This window comes from Rutidosis leptorrhynchoides, chromosome 8 (genome assembly GCF_046630445.1).
Source record: "Rutidosis leptorrhynchoides isolate AG116_Rl617_1_P2 chromosome 8, CSIRO_AGI_Rlap_v1, whole genome shotgun sequence".
NCBI classification, from domain to species: Eukaryota; Viridiplantae; Streptophyta; class Magnoliopsida; order Asterales; family Asteraceae; genus Rutidosis; species Rutidosis leptorrhynchoides.
The window spans coordinates 70,312,368-70,328,149 of NC_092340.1; positions in this window are offsets into that span (position 1 = coordinate 70,312,368).

The following is a 15,782-nucleotide window of genomic DNA, read 5'->3' on the forward strand; positions in this document are numbered from 1 at the left end:
TTGGTGAGTTATAGGTTTAACCTATATATTATCAAATCATAATAATAGACCACAAGATTTCATATTTCAATATACATCCCATACATAGAGATAAAAATCATTCATATGGTGAACACCTGGTAACCGACATTAACAAGATGCATATAAGAATATCCCCTATCATTCCGGGAAATCCTTCGGAAATGATAAAAATGAATTCGAAGTACTAAAGCATCCTGTACTTTGGATGGGGTTCGTTAGGCCCAATAGATCTATCTTTAGGATTCGCGTCAATTTGTAGATCGGTTTACTAATTCTTAGGTTACCAAGCAAAAGGGGCATATTCGGCTTCGATCATTCACCCATATAATGTAGTTTCATTTACTTGTGTCTATTTCGTAAAACATTTATAAAACTGCATGTATTCTCATCCCAAAATATTAGATTTTAAAAGTGGGACTATAACTCACTTTAACAGTTTTTTACTTCGTCGGGAAGTAAGACTTGGCCACTGGTCGATTCACGAACCTATAACAAATATGTACATATATATCAAAGTATGTTCAAAATATATTTACAACATTTTTAATACATTTTAATGTTTTAAGTTTATTAAGTCAGCTGTCCTCGTTAGTAACCTACAACTAGTTGTCCACAATTAGATGTACAGAAATAAATCGATATATATATTATCTTGAATCAATCCATGACCCAGTGTATACACGTCTCAGGCTAGATCACAACTCAAAGTATATATATTTTTGGAATTAACCTCAACCATGTATAGCTAACTCCAACATTACCGCATATAGAGTGTCTATGGTTGTTCCAAATAATATATATGCATGGGTCGATATGATATGTCAAAACATTTGCATACGTGTCTATGGTATCCCAAGATTACATAATATATTAGAATACATGTATAATACAATATAATTTAGCTAGGATATGATTTGTATAGAATTGTTACAATATTTCCCGTAGCTACAACAATCAAAAAATATCCAATTTTGTTTTACCCATAACTTCTTCGTTTTAAATCTGTTTTGAGTGAATCAAATTGCTATGGTTTCATATTGAACTCTATTTTATGAATCTTAATAGAAAAAGTATAGGTTTATAGTCGGAAATATAAGTTACAAGTCATTTTTGTAAGAGGTTGTCATTTCAGTCGAAAGAACGACGTCTTGATGACCATTTTGAAAAAACATACTTTCACTTTGAGTTTAACCATGATTTTTGGATATAGTTTCATGTTCATAAGAAAAATCATTTTCCCAGAAGAATAACTTTTAAATCAAAGTTTATCATAGTTTTTAATTATCAAACCTAAAACAGCCCGCGGTGTTACTACAACGGCGTATGTCCGGTTTAACGGTGTTTTTCGTGTTTCCAGGTTTTAAATCATTAAATTAGCATATCATATAGATATAGAACATGTGTTTAGTTGATTTTAAAAGTCAAGTTAGAAGGATTAACTTTTGTTTGCGAACAAGTTTAGAATTAACTAAACTATGTTCTAGTGATTTCAAGTTTAAACCTTCGAATAAGATAGCTTTATATGTATGAATCAAATGATGTTATGAACATCATTAATACCTCAAGTTTTGTGGATAAACCTACTAGAAAAGAGACAAATGGATCAAGCTTCAAAGGATCCTTGGATGGCTTGAAAGTTCTTGAAGCAGTATCATGACACGAAAACAAGTTCAAATAAGATCATCACTCGAAATAATATTGTTATAGTTATAGAAATTGAACCAAAGTTTGAATAAGAGTATTACCTTGTATTAGAAAGATATCTTACTGTAAATAAGAAAGATTTCTTGAGGTTGGATGATCACTTTACAAGATTGGAAGTAAGCTAGCAAACTTGGAAGTATTCTTGATTTTATGAAACTAGAACTTATAGAATTTATGAAGAACACTTAGAACTTGAAGATAGAACTTGAGAGAGATCAATTAGATGAAGAAAATTAAAGAATGAAAGTGTTTGTAGGTGATTTTGGTCATTGGTATATGGATTAGATATAAAGGATGTGTAATTTTGTTTACATGTAAATAAGCCATGAATAATTACTAATATTTTTGTATTTTTATGAGATATTTCATGCTAATTGCCAAATGATGGTTCCCACATGCGTTAGGTGACTCACATGGGCTACTAAGAGCTGATCATTTGAGTGTATATACCAATAGTACATACATCTAAAAGCTGTGTATTGTACGAGTATGAATACGGGTGCATACGAGTAGAATTGTTGATGAAACTGAACGAGGATGTAATTGTAAGCATTTTTGTTAAGTAGAAGTATTTTGATAAGTGTCTTGAAGTCTTTCAAAAGTGTATGAATACATATTAAAACACTACATGTATATACATTTTAACTGAGTCGTTAAGTCATCGTTAGTCGTTAGATGTAAATGTTGTTTTGAAACCTTTAGGTTAACGATCTTGTTAAATGTTGTTAACCCATTGTTTATTATATCTAAAGAGATGTTAAATTATTATATTATAATGATATTATGATATATTAATATATCTTAGTATGATATATACACAGTTAAATGTTGTTACAACGATAATCGTTACATATATGTCTCGTTTCGAAATCATTAATAGTCTTGTTTTTACATATGCAGTTCATTGTTAATACACTTAATGACATGTTTACTTATCATTTATCATGATTAAACATAGTGTATCAATATCTTAATATGATTCATATGTATTTAGTAAGACGTTGTTATAACGATAATCGTTATATATATCGTTTCGAGTTTCTTAATTCAATAAACTCAATTTTATGTATATAACTCATTGTTAAAATACCTAATGAGATACTTACTTATCGTAATATCATGTTAACTATATATATAATCATAAATATGTCATCATATAGTTTTTACAAGTTTTAACGTTCGTGAATCACCGGTCAACTTGGGTGATCAATTGTCTATATGAAACCTATTTCAATTAATCAAGTCTTAACAAGTTTGATTGCTTAACATGTTGAAAACATTTAATCATGCAAATATAGTTTTCATTTAATATATAATCATGGAAAAGTTCGGGTCACTACACACACAACCATGGTTAACCATACTCGCGTCATGGTGCTACCGGCTCTTTGGTTCACACCATACGCTTCGTTTATGACGCTATCGGCTCTTTGGTTCACATCACAACCCGAGTCATACTCACGCTAAAGTGCTACCGGCTCTTTGGTTCACACTCTAACAACTCGTGCCGTAGTGCTACCGGCTCTCTGGTACACACTACAACACACATACTATGACGCTACCGGCTCTTTGGTTCACATCATAGCATAACCGCACATACTATGGCACTACCGGCTCTTTGGTTCATACCATAGCATACAAATAAATACATTATATACATACGCATATAATCATTCCACTCACCTTAACGCCTTCGATGAATGTTTTATACTTCCACAAGCTTCAAGGCAAAGCACCTAATACAATAAGTACTCAATCAACATACAAACTAGTTGGACTAAACACCAACCATTCACTCATGTGCATTTAATGACTTAATGCATTAAATCACCCATTTACACCAAAACTCTAACGCCCCGTCCTAATTCATCTGGACGAATACATTACATTTGGTTACATCGCGAGGTACTTGACCTCTATATGATACATTTTACAAACATTGCATTCGTTTTTAAAAGACAAACTTTCATTTCATCAAAAGTTGACGGCATGCATACCATGTCCTAATATGTAGTGACCCGAACTTTTCCATGTTTATATATATTAATTGAGATTGATATTTACATGATTAAATGTTTCCAACATGTTAAGCAATCAAACTTGTTAAGACTTGATTAATTGAAATATGTTTCATATAGACAATTGACCACCCAAGTTGACCGGTGATTCACGAACGTTAAAACTTGTAAAAACTATATGATGACATATATATGGATATATATATAGTTACATGATATTATTATAAGTAAACATATCATTAAGTATATTAACAATGAACTACATATGTAAAAAACAAGACTACTAACTTAATGATTTTTAAACGAGACATATATGTAACGATTATCGTTGTAAAGACATTTAATGTATATATATCATATTAAGAGATATTCATACATGATAATATCATGATAATATAATAATTTAAAATCTCATTTGATATTATAAACATTGGGTTAACAACATTTAACAAGATCGTTAACCTAAAGGTTTCAAAACAACACTTACATGTAACGACTAACGATGACTTAACGACTCAGTTAAAATGTATATACATGTAGTGTTTTAGTATGTATTTATACATTTTTGAAAGACTTCAATACACTTATCAAAATACTTCTACTTAACAAAAATGCTTACAATTACATCCTCGTTCAGTTTCATCAACAATTCTACTCGTATGCACCTGTATTCGTACTCGTACAATACACAGCTTTTAGATGTATGTACTATTAGTATATACACTCCAATGATCAGCTCTTAGCAGCCCATGTGAGTCACCTAACACATGTGGGAACCATCATTTGGCAACTAGCATGAAATATCTCATATAATTACAAAAATATGAGTAATCATTCATGACTTATTTACATGAAAACAAAATTACATATCCTTTATATCTAATCCATACACCAACGAGCAAAAACACCTACAAACACTTTCATTCTTCAATTTTCTTCATCTAATTGATCTCTCTCAAGTTCTATCTTCAAGTTCTAAGTGTTCTTCATAAATTCTACAAGTTCTAGTTACATAAAATAAAGAATACTTTCAAGTTTGCTAGCTCACTTCCAATCTTGTAAGGTGATCATCCAACCTCAAGAAATCTTTGTTTCTTACAGTAGGTTATCATTCTAATACAAGGTAATAATCATATTCAAACTTTGGTTCAATTTCTATAACTATAACAATCTTATTTCAAGTGATGATCTTACTTGAACTTGTTTTCGTGTCATGATTCTGCTTCAAGAACTTTGAGCCATCCAAGGATCCGTTGAAGCTAGATCCATTTTTCTCTTTTCCAGTAGGTTTATCCAAGGAACTTAAGGTAGTAATGATGTTCATAACATCATTCGATTCATACATATAAAGCTATCTTATTCGAAGGTTTAAACTTGTAATCACTAGAACATAGTTTAGTTAATTCTAAACTTGTTCGCAAACAAAAGTTAATCCTTCTAAATTGACTTTTAAAATCAACTAAACACATGTTCTATATCTATATGATATGCTAACTTAATGATTTAAAACCTGGAAACACGAAAAACACCGTAAAACCGGATTTACGCCGTCGTAGTAACACCGCGGGCTGTTTTGGGTTAGTTAATTAAAAACTATGATAAACTTTGATTTAAAAGTTTTTATTCTGAGAAAATGATTTTTATTATAAACATGAAACTATATCCAAAAATTATGGTTAAACTCAAAGTGGAAGTATGTTTTCTAAAATGGTCATCTAGACGTCGTTCTTTCGACTGAAATGACTACCTTTACAAAATGACTTGTAACTTATTTTTCTGACTATAAACCTATACTTTTTCTGTTTAGATTCATAAAATAGAGTTCAATATGAAACCATAGCAATTTGATTCACTCAAAACGGATTTAAAATGAAGAAGTTATGGGTAAAACAAGATTGGATAATTTTTCTCATTTTAGCTACGTGAAAATTGGTAACAAATCTATTCCAACCATAACTTAATCAACTTGTATTGTATATTATGTAATCTTGAGATACCATAGACACGTATACAATGTTTCGACCTATCATGTCGACACATCTATATATATTTCGGAACAACCATAGACACTCTATATGTGAATGTTGGAGTTAGCTATACAGGGTTGAGGTTGATTCCAAAATATATATAGTTTGAGTTGTGATCAATACTGAGATACGTATACACTGGGTCGTGGATTGATTCAAGATAATATTTATCGATTTATTTCTGTACATCTAACTGTGGACAACTAGTTGTAGGTTACTAACGAGGACAGTTGACTTAATAAACTTAAAACATCAAAATATATTAAAAGTGTTGTAAATATATTTTGAACATACTTTGATATATATGTATATATTGTTATAGGTTCGTGAATCAACCAGTGGCCAAGTCTTACTTCCCGACGAAGTAAAAATCTGTGAAAGTGAGTTATAGTCCCACTTTTAAAATCTAATATTTTTGGGATGAGAATACATGCAGGTTTTATAAATGATTTACAAAATAGACACAAGTACGTGAAACTACATTCTATGGTTGAATTATCGAAATCGAATATGCCCCTTTTTATTAAGTCTGGTAATCTAAGAATTAGGGAACAGACACCCTAATTGACGCGAATCCTAAAGATAGATCTATTGGGCCTAACAAACCCCATCCAAAGTACCGGATGCTTTAGTACTTCGAAATTTATATCATATCCGAAGGGTGTCCCGGAATGATGGGGATATTCTTATATATGCATCTTGTTAATGTCGGTTACCAGGTGTTCACCATATGAATGATTTTTATCTCTATGTATGGGATGTGTATTGAAATATGAAATTTTGTGGTCTATTATTATGATTTGATATATATAGGTTAAACCTATAACTCACCAACATTTTTGTTGACGTTTTAAGCATGTTTATTCTCAGGTGATTATTAAGAGCTTCCGCTGTTGCATACTTAAATAAGGACGAGATTTGGAGTCCATGCTTGTATGATATTGTGTAAAAACTGCATTCAAGAAACTTATTTTGTTGTAACATATTTGTATTGTAAACCATTATGTAATGGTCGTGTGTAAACAGGATATTTTAGATTATCATTATTTGATAATGTACGTAAAGCTTTTTAAACCTTTATTGATGAAATAAAGGTTATGGTTTGTTTTAAAATGAATGCAGTCTTTGAAAAACGTCTCATATAGAGGTCAAAACCTCGCAACGAAATCAATTAATATGGAACGTTTTTAATCAATAAGAACGGGACATTTCAGTTGGTATCCGAGCGTTGGTCTTAGAGAACCATAATTTTGCATTAGTGTGTCTTATCGAGTTTGTTAGGATGCATTAGTGAGTCTGGACTTCGACCATGTTTACTTGAAAAATGATTGCTTAACAAATTTTGTTGGAAACTATATATTTTTAACATGTGAATATTATGTGATATATTAATCTCTTAACGCGTTTGATATTATGTGATATATGTCTACCTCTAGAACAAGTCCCATTGACTCACCTAATAATAATGAAGAGTCAAATGTAAATTGGAATGATTCGTGGACTGATTCACAAGTTCCCGAAGAGGAACCGGAAGAAGAGTCGGAACCGGAAGAAGAGTCGGAACCGGAAGAGGAGGAACCGGAAGAGGAAATAGAACCGGTGGGGGAAATAATAAAACGGTTAAGTAAAAGAAAATCCTCAACCAACCGACCAAGGTTAATTATGGTCAATGGTGTTTCCGCCAAGGAAGCAAAATATTGGGAGGATTACCAATTCTCCGATGAATCGGATTCCGACGAGAATTCCGATGATGTTATAAAAATTACCCCAACTGAATTTAAAAAGGCAAAAGAAAATAATAAGGGAAAGGGCATAAAAATAGAGAAATCTAATTCCAACCCCGATGAACTTTATATGTATCGTCAACCCCCGAAGCCCTTAAGTTGTAACAATGACCCGAGAACCTCTAAACCACCAGGTTTTTCTAAACCGTTGTGGAAAACGATAGCTCGTATTAGGGGAACATCATATATCCCTAGAAACTTGGCAAAACGAACCAAAACCGAAGAAGAAGAAATGAGCGAGTCGGAATAAGATAGTTGTATTCGTGTGGTGTAATATATGTAATATAGTGTGCTTATGCTTTATGATATATGTAAAAATTGCTTGTATTAATAAGTATTTTTTTATGAATCTAACTCTTGTCTATTTTACAGTATAAAAACACAAAATGGATAGACAACCCAATATTTTAAGAGACCTACCCGGAGACATGATTGATGAAATCTTGTCTAGAGTCGGTTAGAATTCTTCGGCACAACTATTTAAGGCGAGATCAGTTTGTAAGACATTCGAAGAACGTTCCAAGAATGCCTTGGTTTATAAAAGGCTTTCGTTCGAAAGATGGGGGATATCACATTGGGAAATCCATAAGTTACGATGTGTTTACTTTGATGCATATATTGCGGGGAACCCAAATGCTATTTTACGCAATGGGTTAAGAAATTATTTTGACTCAATATATCCGAATATTGGACTTCATGATTTAGAAAAAGTGGCTAACATGCAACATAAAGAAGCATGTTATGCTTACGGATTAGTAATGTTCGCTTCTCACCAAAGTGAGAACAAGAACATCGGGCTACAACTATTAAACAAAACGTTCCCACAAGTGACGGAGTCGGTAATTGGGGTAAGAAATGAGGTTTTTAGATTGTTACGGGACTGTTGGACATTACGTAACCCTCGTACCTTTGACGACGTTACAACACGCTATCTTATCAACGGCCATAATGGTTATGTTCCACAAGACCAAGGATGGGAAGTAATCCTAGTAAAACCAGAATGCATGACTTGTTTCTGGACGTATGAATTACGTGTCTTTATTGCCTTTGCTGAACGACTTGCGTACTAGCTAGAATTATCTTCACAACCATCTTGTTTCAAATTTATTGTGTGCTATATTTCATGCTATATGTAAAATAAGCGGTATTGTAAGTTTGTAAAATATTGTGTAAAAATTTGAACGCGAAATATTATTATAATCAGTTTTTCATATAGAATTGTAGTAGTTGAATTGTATATTAGCTACTAAGTATGAACTTAACGGGTAGGTACTACCCGAATTTAAACTTATAAAACGCTAATATGAAGAAAAAGCTTTTATAAATGAGTTCATATTATGCTAAGAAATACTATTAACTACTCTTAACATTCTGTATGATTAACTTGTTCCATTTGATTATTTTGAAGGAAATGGCACCGACTACTCGACACACCGCGAATATGAATGAAGAGGAATTCCGTACTTTTCTAGCTTCAAACATAGCCGCAGTACAGGCTGCGCTACATACCAACAATAACCTTGGATCTAGCAGTACAGGAAATCGTGTAGGATGCACCTACACAGAATTCACTGCCTGCAAACCTTTGGAATTTGATGGAACCGAAGGACCGATCGGATTGAAACGGTGGACCGAGAAGGTCGAATCGGTGTTTGCCATAAGTAAGTGTACTGTAGAGGAAAAAGTGAAGTACGCTACGCATACCTTCACAGGTTCTGCATTAACATGGTGGAATACCTATCTAGAGCAAGTGGGACAAGACGATGCGTACGCACTACCGTGGTCAGCATTCAAGCACTTGATGAACGAGAAGTACCGTCCCAGAACCGAGATCAATAAGCTCAAGACAGAACTTAGAGGTTTACGAACCCAAGGATTTGATATTACCACATACGAAAGACGATTCACAGAATTGTGCCTATTGTGTCAGGGAGCATTCGAAGATGAGGAAGAGAAGATCGACGCGTTTGTGAAAGGATTACCGGAAAGAATCCAAGAAGATATAAGTTCACACGAGCCCGCCTCCATACAACAGGCATGTAGAATGGCTCAAAAACTAGTGAACCAGATTGAAGAAAGAATTAAAGAACAGACTGCTGAAGAGGCCAATGTGAAGCAAGTCAAAAGAAAGTGGGAGGAAAACGGTGATAAGAATCACCAATACAACAACAACAGCAATTACAACAATAATCGCAACAATTATCCCAACAATCGCAACATCAATCGCAACTACAACAAACGGCCCACAACAACAACAACAATAATAACAACAACAACAACAACAACAGCAACTACAACAATCATCCCAACAATAATAATAACCGCATAAACAACAACAATCAGAAGCAGCTATGCCAAAGGTGTGAAAAGTATCACTCGGGGTTCTGCACCAAATTTTGCAACAAGTGTAAAAGAAATGGTCATAGCGCGGCGAAGTGTGAGGTCTACGGACCAGGGGTTAATAGAACGAAAGGAACAAATGGTGTCGGAACGAGTAATGGCGGAGCAAGTAGTGTCGGAGCAAGTTATGCCAATGTAGTTTGTTATAAATGTGGAAAACCGAGCCACATTATTAGAAATTGCCCGAACTAGGAGAACACGAATGGACAAGGCCGCGGAAGAGTTTTCAATATTAATGCGGCAGAGGCACAGGAAGACCCGGAGCTTGTTACGGGTACGTTTCTTATTGACAATAAATCTGCTTACGTTTTATTTGATTCGGGTGCGGATAGAAGCTATATGAGTAGAGATTTTTGTGCTAAATTAAGTTGTCTATTGACGCCTTTGGATAGTAAATTTTTACTCGAATTAGCAAATGGTAAATTAATTTCAGCAGATAATATATGTCGGAATCGAGAAATTAAACTGGTTAGCGAAACATTTAAGATTGATTTGATACCAGTAGAGTTTGGGAGTTTTGATGTGATAATCGGTATGGACTGGTTGAAAGAAGTGAAAGCAGAGATCGTTTGTTACAAAAATGCAATTCGCATTATACGAGAAAAAGGAAAACCCTTAATGGTGTACGGAGAAAAGGGCAACACGAAGCTACATCTTATTAGTAATTTGAAGGCACAAAAACGAATAAGAAAAGGTTGCTATGCTGTTCTAGCACACGTCGAGAAAGTACAAACTGAAGAAAAGAGCATCAATGATGTTCTCATTGCAAAAGAATTTCCCGATGTATCTCCGAAAGAATTACCGGGATTACCCCCACATCGATCCGTTGAATTTCAAATAGATCTTGTACCAGGAGCTGCACCAATAGCTCGTGCTCCTTACAGACTCACACCCAGCGAGATGAAAGAACTGCAAAGTCAATTACAAGAACTTTTAGAGCGTGGTTTCATTCGACCAAGCACATCACCGAGGGGAGCTCCTGTTTTGTTTGTCAAGAAGAAAGATGGTACATTCAAGTTGTGTATCGACTACCGAGAGTTGAACAAACTTACCATCAAGAACCGCTACCCACTACCGAGAATCGACGACTTATTTGATCAACTACAAGGCTCGTCTGTTTATTCAAAGATTGACTTACATTTCGGGTATCATCAAATGCGCGTGAAAGAAGATGATATTCCATAGACTGCTTTTAGAACACGTTACGGTCATTACGAGTTTATGGTCATGCCGTTTGGTTTAACTAATGCACCAGCTGTGTTCATGGACCTTATGAACCGAGTGTGTGGACCATACCTTGACAAGTTTGTCATTGTTTTCATTGATGACATACTTATTTACTCAAAGAATGACCAAGAACACGGTGAACATTTGAGAAAGGTGTTAGAAGTATTGAGGAAGGAAGAATTGTACGCTAAGTTTTCAAAGTGTGCATTTTGGTTGGAAGAAGTTCAATTCCTCGGTCACATAGTGAACAAAGAAGGTATTAAGGTGGATCCGGCAAAGATAGAAACTGTTGAAAAGTGGGAAACCCCGAAAACTCCGAAACACATACGCCAGTTTTTAGGACTAGCTGGTTACTACAGAAGGTTCATCCAAGACTTTTCCAGAATAGCAAAACCCTTGACTGCATTAATGCATAAAGGGAAGAAATTTGAATGGAATGATGAACAAGAGAAAGCGTTTCAGTTATTAAAGAAAAAGCTAACTACGGCACCTATATTGTCATTGCCTGAAGGGAATGATGATTTTGTGATTTATTGTGACGCATCAAAGCAAGGTCTCGGTTGTGTATTAATGTAACGAACGAAGGTGATTGCTTATGCGTCTAGACAATTGAAGATTCACGAACAAAATTATACGACGCATGATTTGGAATTAGGCGCGGTTGTTTTTGCATTAAAGACTTGGAGGCACTACTTATATGGGGTCAAAAGTATTATATATACCGACCACAAAAGTCTTCAACACATATTTAATCAGAAACAACTGAATATGAGGCAGCGTAGGTGGATTGAATTGTTGAATGATTACGACTTTGAGATTTGTTACCACCCGGGGAAGGCAAATGTGGTAGCCGATGCCTTGAGCAGGAAGGACAGAGAACCTATTCGAGTAAAATCTATGAATATAATGATTCATAATAACCTTACTACTCAAACAAAGGAGGCGCAACAAGGAGTTTTAAAAGAGGGAAATTTAAAGGATGAAATACCCAAAGGATCGGAGAAGCATCTTAATATTCGGGAAGACGGAACCCGGTATAGGGCTGAAAGGATTTGGGTACCAAAATTTGGAGATATGAGAGAAATGGTACTTAGAGAAGCTCATAAAACCAGATACTCAATACATCCTGGAACGAAGAAGATGTACAAGGATCTCAAGAAACATTTTTGGTGGCCGGGTATGAAAGCCGATGTTGCTAAATATGTAGGAGAATGTTTGACGTGTTCTAAGGTCAAAGCTGAGCATCAGAAACCATCAGGTCTACTTCAACAACCCGAAATCTCAGAATGGAAATGGGAAAACATTACCATGGATTTCATCACTAAATTGCCAAGGACTGCAAGTGGTTTTGATACTATTTGGGTAATAGTTGATCGTCTCACCAAATCAGCACACTTCCTGCCAATAAGAGAAGATGACAAGATGGAGAAGTTAGCACGACTGTATTTGAAGGAAGTCGTCTCCAGACATGGAATACCAATCTCTATTATCTCTGATGGACAGAGCGAAAGGACGATACAAACGCTTGAAGACATGCTACGAGCATGTGTTATTGATTTCGGAAACAGTTGGGATCGACATCTACCGTTAGCAGAATTTTCCTACAACAACAGCTACCATTCAAGCATTGAGATGGCGCCGTTTGAAGCACTTTATGGTAGAAAGTGCAGGTCTCTGATTTGTTGGAGTGAAGTGGGGGACAGACAGATTACGGGTCCGGAGATTATACAAGAAACTACCGAGAAGATCATCCAAATTCAACAACGGTTGAAAACCGCCCAAAGTCGACAAAAGAACTACGCTGACATTAAAAGAAAAGATATAGAATTTGAAATTGGAGAGATGGTCATGCTTAAAGTTGCACCTTGGAAAGGCGTTGTTCGATTTGGTAAACGAGGGAAATTAAATCCAAGGTATATTGGACCATTCAAGATTATTGATCGTGTCGGACCAGTAGCTTACCAACTTGAGTTACCTCAACAACTCGCGGATGTACATAACACTTTCCACGTCTCGAATTTGAAGAAATGTTTTGCTAAAGAAGATCTCACTATTCTGTTAGATGAAATCCAAATCAACGAAAAACTTCAATTCATCGAAGAACTCGTCGAAATAATGGATCGTGAGGTTAAAAGACTTAAGCAAAACAAGATACCAATTGTTAAGGTTTGATGGAATGCTTGTAGAGGACCCGAGTTCACCTGGGAGCATGAAGATCAGATGAAGAAGAAATACCCGCATCTATTTCCAGAAGATTCGTCAACACCTTCAACAGCTTAAAATTTCGGGACGAAATTTATTTAACGGGTAGGTACTGTAGTGACCCGAACTTTTCCATGTATATATATATTAATTGAGATTGATATTTACAAGATTAAATGTTTCCAACATGTTAAGCAATCAAACTTGTTAAGACTTGATTAATTGAAATATGTTTCATATAGACAATTGACCACCCAAGTTGACCGGTGATTCACGAACGTTAAAACTTGTAAAAACTATATGATGACATATATATGGATATATATATATAGTTACCATGATATTATTATAAGTAAACATATCATTAAGTATATTAACAATGAACTACATATGTAAAAAACAAGACTACTAACTTAATGATTTTTAAACGAGACATATATGTAACGATTATCGTTGTAAAGACATTTAATGTATATATATCATATTAAGAGATATTCATACATGATAATATCATGATAATATAATAATTTAAAATCTCATTTGATATTATAAACATTGGGTTAACAACATTTAACAAGATCGTTAACCTAAAGGTTTCAAAACAACACTTACATATAACGACTAACGATGACTTAACGACTCAGTTAAAATGTATATACATGTAGTGTTTTAATATGTATTTATACACTTTTGAAAGACTTCAATACACTTATCAAAATACTTCTACTTAACAAAAATGCTTACAATTACATCCTCGTTCAGTTTCATCAACAATTCTACTCGTATGCACCCGTATTCATACTCGTACAATACACAGCTTTTAGATGTATGTACTATTGGTATATACACTCCAATGATCAGCTCTTATCAGCCTATGTGAGTCACCTAACACATGTGGGAACTATCATTTGGCAACTAGCATGAGATATCTCATAAAATTACAAAAATATGAGTAATCATTCATGACTTATTTACATGAAAACAAAATTACATATCCTTTATATCTAATCCATACACCAACGACCAAAAACACCTACAAACACTTTCATTCTTCAATTTTCTTCATCTAATTGATCTCTCTCAATTTCTATCTTCAAGTTCTAAGTGTTCTTCATAAATTCTACAAGTTCTAGTTACATAAAATCAAGAATACTTTCAAGTTTGCTAGCTCACTTCCAATCTTGTAAGGTGATCATCCAACCTCAAGAAATCTTTGTTTCTTACAGTAGGTTATCATTCTAATACAAGGTAATAATCATATTCAAACTTTGGTTCAATTTCTATAACTATAACAATCTTATTTCAAGTGATGATCTTACTTGAACTTGTTTTCGTGTCATGATTCTGCTTCAAGAACTTCGAGCCATCCAAGGATCCGTTGAAGCTAGATCCATTTTTCTCTTTTCCAGTAGGTTTATCCAAGGAACTTAAGGTAGTAATGATGTTCATAACATCATTCGATTCATACATATAAAGCTATCTTATTCAAAGGTTTAAACTTGTAATCACTAGAACATAGTTTAGTTAATTCTAAACTTGTTCGCAAACAAAAGTTAATCCTTCTAACTTGACTTTTAAAATCAACTAAACACATGTTCTATATCTATATGATATGCTAACTTAATGATTTAAAACCTGGAAACACGAAAAACACCGTAAAACCGGATTTACGCTGTCGTAGTAACACTGCGGGCTGTTTTGGGTTAGTTAATTAAAAACTATGATAAACTTTGATTTAAAAGTTATTATTCTGAGAAAATGATTTTTATTATGAACATGAAACTATATCCAAAAATTATGGTTAAACTCAAAGTGGAAGTATGTTTTCTAAAATGGTCATCTAGACGTCGTTCTTTCGACTGAAATGACTACCTTTACAAAAACGACTTGTAACTTATTTTTCTGACTATAAACCTATACTTTTTCTGTTTAGATTCATAAATAGATTTCAATATGAAACCATAGCAATTTGATTCACTCAAAACGGATTTAAAATGAAGAAGTTATGGGTAAAACAAAATTGGATAATTTTTCTCATTTTAGCTACGTGAAAATTGGTAACAAATCTATTCCAACCATAACTTAATCAACTTGTATTGTATATTATAAAATCTTGAGATACCATAGACACGTATACAATGTTTTGACCTATCATGTCGACACATCTATATATATTTCGGAACAACCATAGACACTCTATATGTGAATGTTGGAGTTAGCTATACAGGGTTGAGGTTGATTCCAAAATATATATAGTTTGAGTTGTGATCAATACTGAGATACGTATACACTGGGTCGTGGATTGATTCAAGATAATATTTATCGATTTATTTCTGTACATCTAACTGTGGACAACTAGTTGTAGGTTACTAACGAGGACAGCTGACTTAATAAACTTA